Source organism: Anomaloglossus baeobatrachus, chromosome 3 (genome assembly GCF_048569485.1).
Source record: "Anomaloglossus baeobatrachus isolate aAnoBae1 chromosome 3, aAnoBae1.hap1, whole genome shotgun sequence".
Taxonomy (NCBI): Eukaryota; Metazoa; Chordata; class Amphibia; order Anura; family Aromobatidae; genus Anomaloglossus; species Anomaloglossus baeobatrachus.
In genome coordinates, this window is record NC_134355.1 from 567,873,002 (window position 1) to 567,888,143 (window position 15,142).

Genomic DNA, 15,142 nt, shown 5'->3' on the forward strand with positions numbered 1-15,142 from the left:
AATAGATGTACTTGTTCTTCAGGAAACGCATGTTGAAAATGAAGATCAACTCCTAGTTCGTGGCTCCATCTATGGCTTTGATCTAATTGGTGCTACATATGACTCTCATTACGGTGTAGCCACATATGTGAAAAGTAACATTGAAAACGCAATGCTTGTATCTACATCTGTTGAAAATGACATCCATGAAGTTGTGAGCAAAGTTGGCGATATCACAATTGTTAATATTTACAAGCCTCCTGCAGTACAATGGCCCACAGAAGTCATTCATGTTCACCCACACTTTACTGTATACATAGGAGATTTTAATAGCCACCACGAGCTTTGGCAATATGCTAGCAACGATGACAATGGCGAGTATCTGGTAAACTGGTCTGAAGCGCATAATATATTCCTCGTTTTTGATGCAAAGGACATTCCAACTGTCCAGTCATCAGCCTGGCAGAGAGGATATAATCCTGACTTATGTTTTGTCTCACGCAATAGAAACAATCAACCTTTGTCTACATCTCGATGTGTTGTCAAACATTTCCCTCGTAGCCAGCATCGCCCTGTCATCATCACCATTGGAGTATCTATTCCTCTTGTAACGTCGTATCCGCGTCCTCGATGGAACCTTGCCAAAGCCAACTGGAAGAAGTTTGCAGATCACCTTGATAAGTGTATCGGCTGGATACCTCCAATCAGTAAAAACTATGAACGGTTTTGTAAAGCAGTTATTACAGCTGCAAGGAAATCAATACCACGTGGCTTTCGCAAAGAATATATCCCAGGATGGTCTGATGAATGGGAACAACTGTACAGACAATTTCTTGAGAGTGAAGATGGTGAAATTGGTGAGGAATTGTTGAACAAACTGAATGCAGCACGTTGTATTAAATGGATGGAAACAGTTGAGAATTTGGACTTTAAAAGGTCCAGTAGAAAAGCATGGTCTCTTTTAAGAAAACTAGAAGGAAATCGTAAAGTAAAGCACAAAACGAATTCTATAACTTCAAATCAAATTGCAGCACAAATTGTGAACATATCAAGTAGCCCAAAAGACTGATCTCACACCATAGAAGTTAAAAGTAAGTTTAAGCTACTAAAATCATCAGTGGCGCCATCTGAAGAATACTCACGTGCTTTTACAACCTGTGACATTGAAATTGCCCTTGCTGAAACTAAAATTAACAAAGCACCCGGCTCTGATGGGATCCATCCTGAATTTCTCAAAAACTGTGGACCTTACGCGAAAAAATGCATGGCAAAGTTCTTCTCAGATATTATGGAGAATGCTCAAGTCCCTAGTAAATTAAAACATGCCAAAATAATTGCATTGTTAAAACCTGGGAAGCCTGAAGATAATCCATCAAGTTATAGACCCATTGCCTTGTTGAGTTGCTTATATAAGCTCTTAGAACGCTTAATATATAACAAGATCAGTCTAAAGATTTTCAACTCAATACCTATAGAGCAAGCCGGCTTCAGACCTGCTCGAAACTGTAGTGACCAAGTCTTAGCTTTGACAACTCTCATTGAAGCTGAATTCCAGAAGAACAAGAAAGTTTCAGTGGCGTTTATCGATCTCGCTGCTGCATATGATAATGTGTGGAGGGAAGGACTTTTATATACATTTTTGAAGGTGATTCCATGTAAGAAAATGATGTACCTCTTGAACAATATGATTGCAAATCGAACTTTTCATCTTATTATGGGCGATTCAACCAGTTGTAAGAAATCTCTAAACAACGGACTGGCCCAGGGATCAGTGCTGGCACCTCTCCTGTTTGCCCTGTACCTAGCTGATATTCCTAAAACAGTGTCACGGAAATTTGGATATGCCGATGACTGGGCACTTGCTATGGTAAGCAAAACAATGGAGGAAGCAGAGGATGTTCTTACAAAAGATCTTAGTGTAATGGGAAAGTACTTCCGACAATGGAGATTAAAACCTAACCCATCAAAAACGGAAGTTTGTTGCTTTCATTTACACAATGCAAGTGCTAAGACTGAACTTAAAGTACAATTTGAAGGCCAATCTGTTAAACACAATTTCAATCCTAAGTACTTAGGTGTAACCCTTGATAGAAGTCTAACTTTTAAATCCCATCTGGATAAATTGGCACAGAAACTGAAAGCACGTAATAATATTATTCAGAAACTTTGTGGATCCTCCTGGGGCTCGGCAACATCTGTTTTGAGAACATCTACTCTTGCCCTGGTGTACTCTGCTGCAGAATACTGTGCTCCAGCATGGTTAAATAGCTGTCATGTAAACTTAATTGACACTCAGCTGAACAACTCTTTGCGTATAATATCTGGTGCTATTAGACCTACACCTGTTCACTGGTTACCTATGTTGAGTCATATCGCACCCGCAAATCTAAGAAGACAAAAGCTCCTACTTAAAGAATACATTAAAGTAGGGAATAATGAAAAACTTCCAATACACCAAAATATCAGAGATGTTACAATACAACGATTGAAATCAAGACACCCACCCATCCGAACTGCAATCACCTTGCATGAACAAGACTTCAATTTAGAGGAGAAACGGCGAGAACTTTGGGTCAATGTAGTAGACGGTGATCCCCAAATGTTCCCTAATTTACAAAACCCTCCACCAGGCTTCAATCTACCAAGGAAAACATGGGTTACTTTTAGAGTTGAGCGCGGTTCGCGGTTCGAGGTTCTCCAGTTCTAAGCTCGAGTGATTTTTGGGGCTGTTCGAAATCGAACTAGAACTCGAGCTTTTTGCAAAAGCTCGATAGTTCTAGATACGTTCGAGAACGGTTCTAGCAGCAAAAAGCAGGGCTTTTTACAGCTACAGTGTGCAGGAGCCATCGCTGGCAGCCTGCCACAAGCTGGCAACCAAGATAAACATCGGGTATCCAAGCAAAGCGCTTTGGTTAGTAACCCGATGTTTATCTTAGATACGTGCAGGAAGCCCACACTTCCCCGCTCAGCTCGCTCCGCCCCCTCCTGCCCGCGGCATGTACACATACATACACACACACACACACACACTCTCACACACGCACACACACCCCCCCCCGCTCGGCTTACCTGCGGTGATGAAGTCCCGCCATACCGACCTCAGCGCTGTCACTGTCCTCCATGGCCGCCGCTTGTCACATCGCCTCTCGCTTCCAACCCGAGACTGACACTGGCGGTGACGTCACGGACCTCTCGCGATATTTGGCTGTGAAGGCGGCGGTCATTGACCTCAGTGACAGGGGCTGTCAGTGTGCTGGAGATCAGCGCAGGTAATGTACCTCGCTGACAGCAGCACTTGTCATGTCCTGCAGTGACCTGGGCTGACCCATTGATGTTAGCTCAGGTCACTGCATTGCTCTCCCAGCCAATGGGGAACATCCTGCTCTTCATTGACTGGGACAGTGTGGATCGTCATGGCAACCCCTTGGATTACAGCAGACCTGGATTTGTTTTTCATTCTAATAAACTGGTTAAAGAGGGAATGTTTTGGGGAGTGTTTTTTCAAATAAAAATGTGTTTGTCGTATATTTTTTTTTATTACTGACTGGGTTGGTGATGTCGGGTATCTGATAGACGCCTGACCTCACCAACCCCAGGGCTTGATGCCAGGTGACATTACACATCTGGTATTAACCCCATATATTACCCCGTTTGCCACCCGCACCAGGGCGCGGGATGAGCTGGGGCGAAGCACCAGGATTGGCGCATCTAATGGATGCGCCACTTCTGGGGCGGCTGCGGCCTGCTATTTTTAGGCTTGGGAGAGTCCAATAACCATGGACCTCCCTAGTCTGAGAATATAAGGCCCCAGCTGTCTGCTTTACCTTGGCTGGTGATCCAATTTTGGGGGACCCCTACGTGGTTTTTTTTTTAAAATTATTTATTTAATTTAAAATAACAGCGTGGGGTGCCCTCAGTTTTGGATTACCAGCCAAGGTGAGGTTGCCAGCTGTGGTCTGCAGGCTGCAGCCGTCTGCTTTACCCTAGCTGGCTACAAAACTAGGGGGAACCCTACGTCATTTTTTTTTTCATTTTTTTGGCTAAATACAAAGCTAAGCACCCCTTAGTGCCACATGAAAGGCACCAAAGGGTGCTCCACTTTTTCTCCACTTTTTCTCCACTTTTTCTCCATTTTTTTCTCCACTTTTTCTCCACTTTTTCTCCATTTTTTTCTCCACTTTTTCTCTATTTTTTCTCCACTTTTTCTCCACTTTTTCTCCACTTTTTCTCCACTTTTTCTCCACTTTTTCTCCACTTATTCTCCACTTTTTCTCCATAAGTGGAGAAAAAGTGGAGAAAAAGTGGAGAAAAAGTGGAGAAAAAGTGGAGAAAAAGTGGAGAAAAAGTGGAGAAAAAATAGAGAAAAAGTGGAGAAAAAAATGGAGAAAAAGTGGAGAAAAAGTGGAGAAAAAAATGGAGAAAAAGTGGAGAAAAAGTGGAGAAAAAGTGGAGAAAAAATAGAGAAAAAGTGGAGAATTTTTTTCTCCACTTTTTCTCCACTTTTTCTCCACTTTTTCTCCATTTTTTTCTCCACTTTTTCTCCACTTTTTCTCCACTTTTTCTCCATTTTTTTTCTCCACTTTTTCTCCACTTTTTCTCCATTTATTCTCCACTTTTTCTCCACTTTTTCTCCATTTTTTTCTCCACTTTTTCTCCACTTTTTCTCCACTTTTTCTCCACTTTTTCTCCACTTTTTCTCCACTTATTCTCCACTTTTTCTCCACTTTTTCTCCACTTTTTCTCCACTTTTTCTCCATTTATTCTCCACTTTTTCTCCACTTTTTCTCCATTTTTTTCTCCACTTTTTCTCCACTTTTTCTCCACTTATTCTCCACTTTTTTTCCATTTATTCTCCACTTTTTCTCCACTTTTTCTCCACTTATTCTCCACTTTTTCTCCACTCTTTCTCCATTTATTCTCCACTTTTTCTCCATTTTTTTCTCCACTTTTTCTCCATTTTTTTCTCCACTTTTTCTCCACTTTTTCTCCACTTTTTCTCCATTTATTCTCCACTTTTTCTCCACTTTTTCTCCACTTTTTCTCCACTTTTTCTCCACTTATTCTCCACTTTTTCTCCACTTATTCTCCACTTATTCTCCACTTTTTCTCCACTTTTTCTCCATTTATTCTCCACTTTTTCTCCATTTATTCTCCACTTTTTCTCCATTTTTTTCTCCACTTTTTCTCCACTTTTTCTCCACTTATTCTCCACTTTTTCTCCACTTATTCTCCACTTATTCTCCACTTTTTCTCCACTTTTTCTCCACGTTTTCTCCACTTATTCTCCACTTATTCTCCACTTTTTCTCCACTTTTTCTCCACTTTTTCTCCACTTTTTCTCCACTTATTCTCCACTTTTTCTCCACTTTTTCTCCGTTCTTTTTCTATGGTCGGTCTACCCATTAGCTCTGCCATGCATACTGTAGCTCTACACCTACTGCACATGTTACTTTATGATTGACATCTCTTTCGTACCAGAGCTGTCTAAGTCTACTCTGACCCCATATTTGTCATTACTATAGTGTCCTTGTACTGTATTATGACATTTGTATCATGTGTTTCATTTCTTGCTGTGTTGCAGTTTTTTTTGCTGCATCCCAATTGTACCTCTACATTGTTCGAGTTTATGTTATTGTTCTCTCACTCTTATGTGATACTGATTATTGTCATTTTTCATGATTACATGCAGATAAGTCCAATCTGACGAAGGCTCAAGCCGAAACGTCAATTGTAACTTGTTTTGGACAAAAACATATATGCTTATGAAAAAAAAATGTTCTTAATACGGACCAATAAAGAGTGATTTTGCATTACTATCCATTGGGACTTACTGACTTAATCTGGGAGATTTAGAGTGCCAAGGTTACTCACTAATTTTATCTATTATTACCTCTGAGCACCTATATACCAGTGAGCAGAGCTTCCTCTACAGTAGTTCTCCTGATTAGGCATGCCCTTACCTCATGAGCAGGGCATTGCAGCTTTGGTAGCAACCATTACGACATGGACTCTGCTGCTGTGGACCCGGGGAGAGTGAGTGCAGATTCATTGCACCCACACTCCTCACATGAAGGGTCCGCACTCCTAGAAAATGGGGGATACGTTCCCTGAGTGTCTCCCCCCCATATTCTAGACGGACCAGAGTCGTCGTGGGACCCCTTTATTTTTTTTCTTACAATAAATTGGTGAAAGAGGAAATGTTTTGGGGACTGTTTTTTCAAATAAATTTCTTTTGTCGATTTTTTGTTTTTGTTAGTACTGACAGTTTATGATGTTGGGTATCTAATAGACGCCATGACATCACAAACTGCTGGGCTTGATCTCAGGTGACTTTACAGCTAGTATCAACCCGATTTATTACCCCGTTTGCCACTGCACCAGGGCACGGGATGAGCTGGGGTGAAGCGCCAGGATTGGCGCATCTAGTGGATGTGCCACGTCTGGGGTGCCTGCGGCCTGCTATTTTTAGGCTGTGAAGGCCCAATAACTATGGACCTTCCCACCCTGAGAATACCAGACCACAGCTGTCCGCTTTACCTTGGCTGGTGATCCAATTTGGAGGGGACCCTACTTTTTTGTGTAATTATTAATATTTATAAAATAATTATAAAAAAGAGCCTGAGGGGACCTCCACATTGGATCCCCAACCACGGTAAAGCTGCCAGCTGTGGTTTTCCGGCTACAGCCGTCTGCTTTACCCTAGCTGGCTATCAAAAATGGGGGGACCCAACGTCATTTTTTTTTTTTTAACTATTTTTTAAATAGAAAAAATTAATGGGCTTCCCTGTATTTTGATTGCCAACCAAGGCAACGGCAGGCAGATGGGGGTGGCAACCCATAGCTGTCTGCTTTATCTGCGCTGAGAATCAAAAATACCGCGGAGCGCTACGTCATTTTTTTAAAGATTTATTTTTACAGCACTGTGATGTCCAGCAATCAAAATACAGGGAAGCCCATTTTATTTTTAGTTATTTATATAAATAATTAAAAAAAATAAATATGGGCTCCCGCTGCATTTTTTGTATTGCTAGCTAAGGGTAATCCAAGCAGCTACTGGCTGCTAACCCCCACTGCTTGGTGTTACCTTCACTGGCAATGGAAAATCCAGGGAAGCATTTTTTATTTTTTTTGCCAAAAAACTACAAAAAAAGGACGTGAGTTTCGCCATATTTTTGTATGCTAGCCAGGTATAGCAGGCAGGTGCTGGAAGAGTTGGATACAGCGCCAGAAGATGGCGCTTCTATGAAAATGCCATTTTCTGATGCGGCTGCAGACTGCAATTCGCAGCAGTGGGGCCCAGAAAGCTCAGGCCAACCTGTGGTGCGGATTCCAATCCCCAGCTGCCTAGTTGTACCTGGCTGGACACAAAAATGGGGCGAAGCCTACGTCATTTGTTTTCTAATTATTTCATGAAATTGATGAAATAATGAAAAAAGGGCTTCCCTTTATTTTTGGTTCCCAGCCGGGTACAAATAGGCAACTGGGGGTTGGGGGCAGCCGTACCTGCCTGCTGTACCTGGCTAGCATACAAAAATATGGCGAAGCCCACATAATTTTTTCAGGGGGCAAAAAACTTCTGCATACAGTCCTGGATGGAGTATGGTGAGCCTTGTAGTTCTGCAGCTGCTGTCTGTCTGTATGGAGAAGAGCAGACAGCAGCTGCAGAACTACAAGGCTCAGCATACTCCATCCAGGACTGTATGCAGAATTTTTTTGCCCACCAAAAAAATGACGTGGGCTTCGCCATATTTTTGTATGCTAGCCAGGTACAGCAGGCAGCCACGGGCTGCCTCCAACCCCCAGTTGCCTATTTGTACCCGGCTGGGAACCAAAAATATAGGGAAGCCCGTTTTTTTTTAATTATTTCACTTATTTCATGAAATAATTAAAAAACAAATGACGTGGGCTTCGCCCCATTTTTGTGTCCAGCCGGGTACAACTAGGCAGCTGGGGATTGAAATCCGCAGCACAGGTTAGCCCGAGGTTTGTGGGCGCCTCTGCTGCGAATTGCAGTCCGCAGCCGTCCCAGAAAATGGCGCTCTCATAGAAGCGCCATCATCTGGCGCTGTATCCAACTCTTCCAACAGCCCTGGAGCCGGGTGGCTTGTTGGGTAATCATGAGTTAATACTGGCTTTGTTTTACTAGCCAGTATTAAGCCAGAGATTCTTAATGTCAGGCACGTTTGACCCGGCCATTAAGAATCTCCAATAAAGGGTTAAAAAAAAGACACCACACAGAGAAAAAATACTTTAATAGAAATAAATACACAGACACATTAGAGACTCCATCTTTGTTACCCCCTGTCAGCCCTCCACGATCCTGCTCTTCTGTCTTCTTTCTTTCTAGTGTAGTAGTAGTGACGATTATAGTGAGGATGAGATTCACCAGCTCATCACTTGGGGCTGGGGAACCTCCATCCTCACTACAATCCTCACTAGTGTAGTAGTAGTGACGATTGTAGTGAGGAAGGATGAGATTCACCAGCTCATCACTTGGGGCTGGGGAACCTCCATCCTCACTACAATCCTCACTAGTGTAGTAGTAGTGACGATTGTAGTGAGGAAGGATGAGATTCACCAGCTCATCACTTGGGGCTGGGGAACCTCCATCCTCACTACAATCATCACTACAATCGGGAAGCAGCGTGCAGCCTTCACTCCGTGAGTGATCAGTGCTGGCTGCTAGCGGTAACGCTGACAGACGCGTTACCATAGCAACGGTGCTCTCGGAGCCGCGGTTAGCGGTGACATCACCGCTAACTGCGTTGCTATGGCAACGGTGATCTCCGTCAATGACCGGCTGTGTCAGCCGGTCCCTAACGGAACGGGGAGTCGACCATGTGCTAGAGCATGTCGCCGGTACACGGCGATACACATATGTGCACCGTGTACCGGAGAGATGCACTCGCAGGTCCTACATGACGTGTCATAGTCATGTGACCAGTCTGTAGCCAATGAGATAATAGCCACGTGACTGGTCACATGGCTATTTTGACGTCACGATATGTCCTGCATCTCTGCTGGCAGTGCAGGTCACCGGGAGGGTTCAGCGATCATCGGATGGAATAGCGGCAGGAGACAGAGTGCAGAAGGGATCGCGAGGACCGGTAAGTGTTATGGCAATGTTTATTAACTGTTTGTGTACATTTATAATGCATTTTTATGTGTTTGTGATTGCCTCCCATTCTAGCCTATACGTTCGAGTTCGGTTCGTCGAACGTTCGACGAACCGAACTCGAACGGGACCCCCGTTCGGCGAGCCGACCTCGAGCCGAACCGGGACCGGTTCGCTCATCTCTAGTTACTTTAAATCGTATCAGAACAAACTTTGGCGTCTGTGCAGATTTTATGTATAAGTGGGGAAAATATGACTCTCCGACCTGTGACTGGGGAGCAGATCGTCAAACTATCCAGCACATTGTTGAGGAGTGCCCCCTGAGATCCTACCATGGTGACAAGAAGGATTTCTATATTGTAAATGATAACGCTATTGCATATATAGAAAATCTTGATATTCAAATTTGATTTTTATCCTTTTGATATTTTTCAATCACTGTCTATTGTCTGGTGTTTATTTTTATATGATTGTTACGGGGGGACCGGCAGATTAGGACCAGGGGGTATATATCCTAATTGCCAGTCGGGGCCCACCGTGCTCCAGATGACAAAGGAGCTGCTGGCACCTGAGGGTTAGGCGGAGACTATAGAGCTGGATGGCTCTGAGACAACCCAGGAACTCTGGGAACCGGTCACGTGTGTTGGGACACGTCAGACCGGACGACAACCCGATTAGCGTTTTGGTGCACCTAGCGCTACACCAACCACGTGTGCAGGAAACACGTCAGGCCGGGTGGTAACCAGGTAGCGTTGACCGGAAGACCGTCACGAAAGCGCCCTGTCGGCCACGTGTGTAGGACACGTCAGGCCGAGCGGTCCTCCGATTAGCGTTTCTGGCCACCTCTCGCCTGGCCACGTGTGTGTAGGACACGTCAGGCCAGATGGGTACACCAGTAGCGTTGACCGGGAAGCCGAGGAGGATAAGGAACACCCTGTTAACTCCACAGGGGTCCTGGGGTACGCTGTCCGTGCGTGTAGGGGGCACAACCGGACAGGTGGCGCAGCAGGTGCGTTATCCGTGTGCATAGGGGGCACAATCGGACAGGTGGCGCAGGAGGTGCGTTGTCCGTGTGCGTAGGGGGCACAATCGGACAGGAAGCACAGCAGCCGCAGCCCAGTTAACGCCACTGGGCTGCTATAGCAAGACTGGAACGGCAGGAGGGAAGCACGGCGCCTGACCCTGATGTGCCGAGCCACGAATCTTGGCGTGACAGGCACCATTCGCCTAACCCTACCTACTGCTTTCCAACATAGGCTTATGCCGCAATGAGGCTCTAACATGGAGGTGTGCTCTGACTGAGCAAAAAAGTGAAGACTGCGCACCTCCATGTTGTCTCCAGCCCCTTTTATAACCTGGGTCCGCCCCAAACCCAGGGTGGAACCACCAAGGTCCAATAGCAGAGTGCCATGTCATCAGTGACGTCACATGCGACCTATCCGGAACCGCCACGTCATTGATGACCTCATGGCAGCCACGCCCCAAACACTTCACCAGTCATCGTCTGACGACCAATACTGAGGTGCCAGATCATAGGGGCGGGCCTCTGCGAGCCAGTCCGGAGTTGCCACGTCATCAGGACAGCTGACACCCCCTGCCCTATCAGGGCCTGCCACCTCACGGACATGCTCAGTGAGGTCCTTACCGGACCTAGCCTCTGGTGCACTAAGTGCCTGAGCATGCCCAGTAGCCTGAGCAACAGGCTCAGAAAGCAGACTATCAGTTTGAGCATGCTCAGTAGGCACATCCCAGAACTTAGACACAGCACGAAGTCCAAGTAACTGTGCAAAGAGGCTGTTAGGGTTAATTGTGGGAGCATGCTCAGTAGCCTGAACTGAGGACTTAGTCTCAGACATAACACAATTAGGCTGAGCATGCTCACTAGGCAAAACACCGGGCTTAAACTCTGGCTGGGGTAAATTGGCGCACGCATGCGCACTAGCCGCCTCTCCACACTTAGACGTGGTGGAAGGAACAGCCAACTGGATGACCCGAGGCCAAGAACGGCAGCCGGCGCCTGGGCGCAACAGGAACCGCAGCAGGCTGCTTGCGGCTATGGCGGCGCCGGTTCGTAACAATGATGGTAAGATATACGTTCATACGATTAAATAAATAAATCTGCTTCACTGTAATCAGAGTAATCGAGTACCACATAATGCTCAGCACTGCTCTTTACCCGAACTACTAGAATATTACTTTGTAATGTTTTATGTATTATGCTTTCAATGAGTCCTCACCTGGGGTGCATGCTACGGTATTAAACAATGCCAAGTCCGGTATTGTATGCCCTGATTCATAAAAACCAAACCGGCATGAACAATACTGGTCTTGATGGAAAACATACTTAAAGCATTATCTGCCATCCAACCGACAATCTGTTTGCACTGTTCTGGCTTCAAGAGTGGTGTCCTGCAACCCCCCCCCGCAACCCCCCCCCAAAGTGGGATAGTAAGCTAGGTCTCGAGAATGAGCTGGTTGTGCTCAAGCTGCAGGTAGTTTCATCTGGCCAAAGGCCGACCTCTGCATGCACCATAAGCAGCACGTCCACTTCCTGGTCCCTTACTACATGCTGTGTGTATTTTAAATTAGGCAGTTACTATATATACCTGCAAACTTTCCAATATTAATAGGGAAAAGAAAATATGTAGCCCTGAAAAGGACTTTTGTTTTTTGGATGCAGCAGCTGTATTAGTATAAAAGGAATGTAAGGCAATAAACCCTGCCTATATGCCTCTAATCCAAAACTATCCCTCCTCCACCAGCTAACCCTACACTAAATGCAGGTAACTGTATTTTACTAAAGAAAGGACAGTATATAGCACTAAAAAGGACTTTTGCTTTAATGGTGCTGTGGCGCCCCTGACCTGGTCAGGCACCACTGAGTACTGCACCTATGCTGGGGGCAGTTCAATACAGGTAATCCAGAAGGCTGACCGAGGTGTGACTACACAGGCGCATAGTAATCAGGTCTCACACATCTACCTTTGGGAGGACTCCTGAGAGATTCCAGGAGGGGGCGTGGCCTCCATGTCCACTCAAGGGGTGTGGTGGAGAGCCTGGTTGCTAGGTGGCGTAGGCAGGCACAGTGGGGGGAGGAAGTAGAGAGGAGAGAGGAGTCTGGAAGTGGAGCTCAGAGAGAGCAGACATGCAGGACCCACGAGTGAGCCAGTTAGTGAGTGCAGCTCAAGGAGAGCAGTCGCATGCAGCAGACCCTGGAGTCTGTCACAAGCTGACAGCGTACGCGCAGTGACTACCAAAGAGGGAGATCAGTCACCTGGTAGTGCCGCCCGAAATCCACCCAAGGCTCGAGAGAGCAAAGGGGTGGCAGAGTAAGGGGACTGCCAGGGAGGTACCAAGCCCGCAGGGGTAACAGGTCCCAGTGCAGAGATACATTAACCCTTTAGTGACGGAGCTAATTTTCACCTTAATGACCAGACCAAATTTTGCAATTCTGACCAGTGTCACTTCATGAGGTTATAACTCTGGAACGCTTCAACGGATCCCGGTGATTCTGAGATTGTTTTTTCGTCACATATTGGACTTCATGTTAGTACCAAATTTAGGACAATATTTTTTGTGTTTATTTATGAAAAAAATTGAATATTGGCAAAAATTTTGAAAATTTAGCAATTTTCAACTTTTGAATTTTTATACCGTTAAACCAGAGATTTCTGTGACACAAAATAGTTAATAAATAACATTTCCCACTTGTCTACTTTACATCAGCACAATTTTGGAAACAAAATTTTTTTTTGTTAGGAAGTTAGAGGGGTTCAAAGTTTATCAGCAATTTCTCATTTTTACATCAAAATTTACAAAACCAGTTTTTTAGGGACCACATCACATTTGAAGTGACTTCAATAGGCCTAGATGACAGAAAATACCCAAAAGTGACACCATTCTAAAAACTGCACCCCCCAAAGTACTCAAAACCACATTCAAGAAGTTTATTAACCCTTCAGGTGCTTCACATGAACAAAAGCAATGTGGAATGAAAAAAAGCAAAAATTAAATTTTACCTAAAAATGTTGCTCTAACCCAAATTTATTCACTTTTAGAAGAAATAACACAACAAAATGGACCTCAAAACTTGTTCCCCACTTTCTTATGAGCGCGCCGATACCCCACATGTGGTCAGAAACCTCTGTTTGGACAAATGGGAGGGCTCGGAACAGAAGGAGCAATATTTGAATTTTGGAAAGCAAATTTGGCTGAAATAGATTGCGGGCACCATGTTGCATTTACAGGTCCGCTAAGGTACCTAAACAGAAGAAATCCCTCACAAGTGACACCATTTTGGAAACTAGACCCCTCAAGGCTTCTATCTAGGGGTATAGTGAGCATTTTAGATCCACAGGTACTTCACAGATTTTGTTAACGTTACGTTGTCATATTGAAAATTTTAATAATTTTCTCAAAAATGTTGCTTTAGCATCAATTTTCTCACTTTTTCAAGAGGTAATTCCAAAAATTTGACCTCAAGGTTTGTTAACCACTTTTTTATGAGCGCGGTGGTACCTCACATGTGGTCTGAAACCTTTGTTTGGACAAATGGGAGGGCTTGGAACGAAAGGAGCAATATTTGAATTTTAGAAAGGAAATTTGGCTGAAAAAGATTGCGGGCACCATGTCGCATTTGGAGGTCCCCTAAGGTACCTAAACAGCAGAAACCCCGCACAAGTGGCCCCATTTTGGAAACTAGGCCCCTCAAGGAATTTATCTAGATGTTTGGTGAGTACCCTGAACCCTCAGGTGCTTCACAGAATTTTATAACGTTGAGCCATGAAAAAAAAAAAAAAAATTTTACCACAAAATTGTTATTTCAACCAGGTAGCTTTTTTTTTTACAAGAGTAAAAGGAAAAAATTCAGCATAACATTTATTGTGCAATTTCTCCTGAGTTTGGCGATACCTTATATGTGGTGGAAATCAACTGTTTGGGCGCATGGCAGGGCTCGGAAGGGAAGGAGTGCCATTTGACTGCAAAATTGGCTGGAATCAATAGCGGACGCCAGGTTGCATTTGGAGAGCCCCTGAGGTGCCTAAACAGTGGCGGTCCCCCACAAGTGACTTCATTCTGGAAACAAGACACCTCAAGGCTTTTATCAAGGTGTATAGTGAGCAGTTTGAATCCACGAGTACTTCACAGAATTTGATAAGCTTAGGTTGCCATATTGAAAATTTTCATTTTTTTCACAAAACTGTTGCTTTAGCATCAAATTTCTCACTTTTTCAAGAGACAACAACAAACCGTGGACCCCACAGGTTGTTATCCAATGTCTTATGAGCACAGGGATACCCCACATGTGGCCAAAAACCTCTGTTTGGATAAATGGGAGGGCTTGGAATGGAGGGAGCACCATTTGAATTCTGGAAAAGTTGAAATAAATTGCGCGCACCATGTCACATTAGCAGGGCCCCTTGGGTACCTATACATCAGAAAACCCCCACAAGTGACCCCATTTTGGAAACTGGATTTTATTCAGGAGTATAGTAAGCATTTTGAATCCACAGGTACTTCACAAAAATGTTGCTGTAGCAACAAATGTCTCACTGTTAGGCTCTGTGGCCATGATCCAGCGACACGGCATCTAGTACACAGTGTCAGCCTCCTGCAGAGATGTGAGTGTTGTCCACGGGAGAATGCAGCTGCCCAAGCCCACGATTTGGGTTCAGGCCGCTGTGGAGCTCTATGCTACCTGCAGAGAACACTCATCTCCGCAGCATAAATTGACATGCTGAGGCTCGGGAAGCTGCGCCACAGGTCGGTTTATGCTGCGGAGAAAAGAAGCACATTGGGCATGGGATTTCTAAAAATCCTTCCACTGTGCTTCTACTGCACAACGCAGCATTATGGACACAGGGAAAACACTCTGCGCCCAAAACGCTGCAAACCCTGATTGTGGGCACACAGCGTAAAATGCTACAATGGATGAATGGATAGATGTCAAACAAATATAACGTCCCATTCCCCTGCATATTCTAAGCTGGCGCCCTTTAGTGTCTTTCATGTGGCACTAAAGGGTGCCTAGCCTTGTATTTAGCCCCC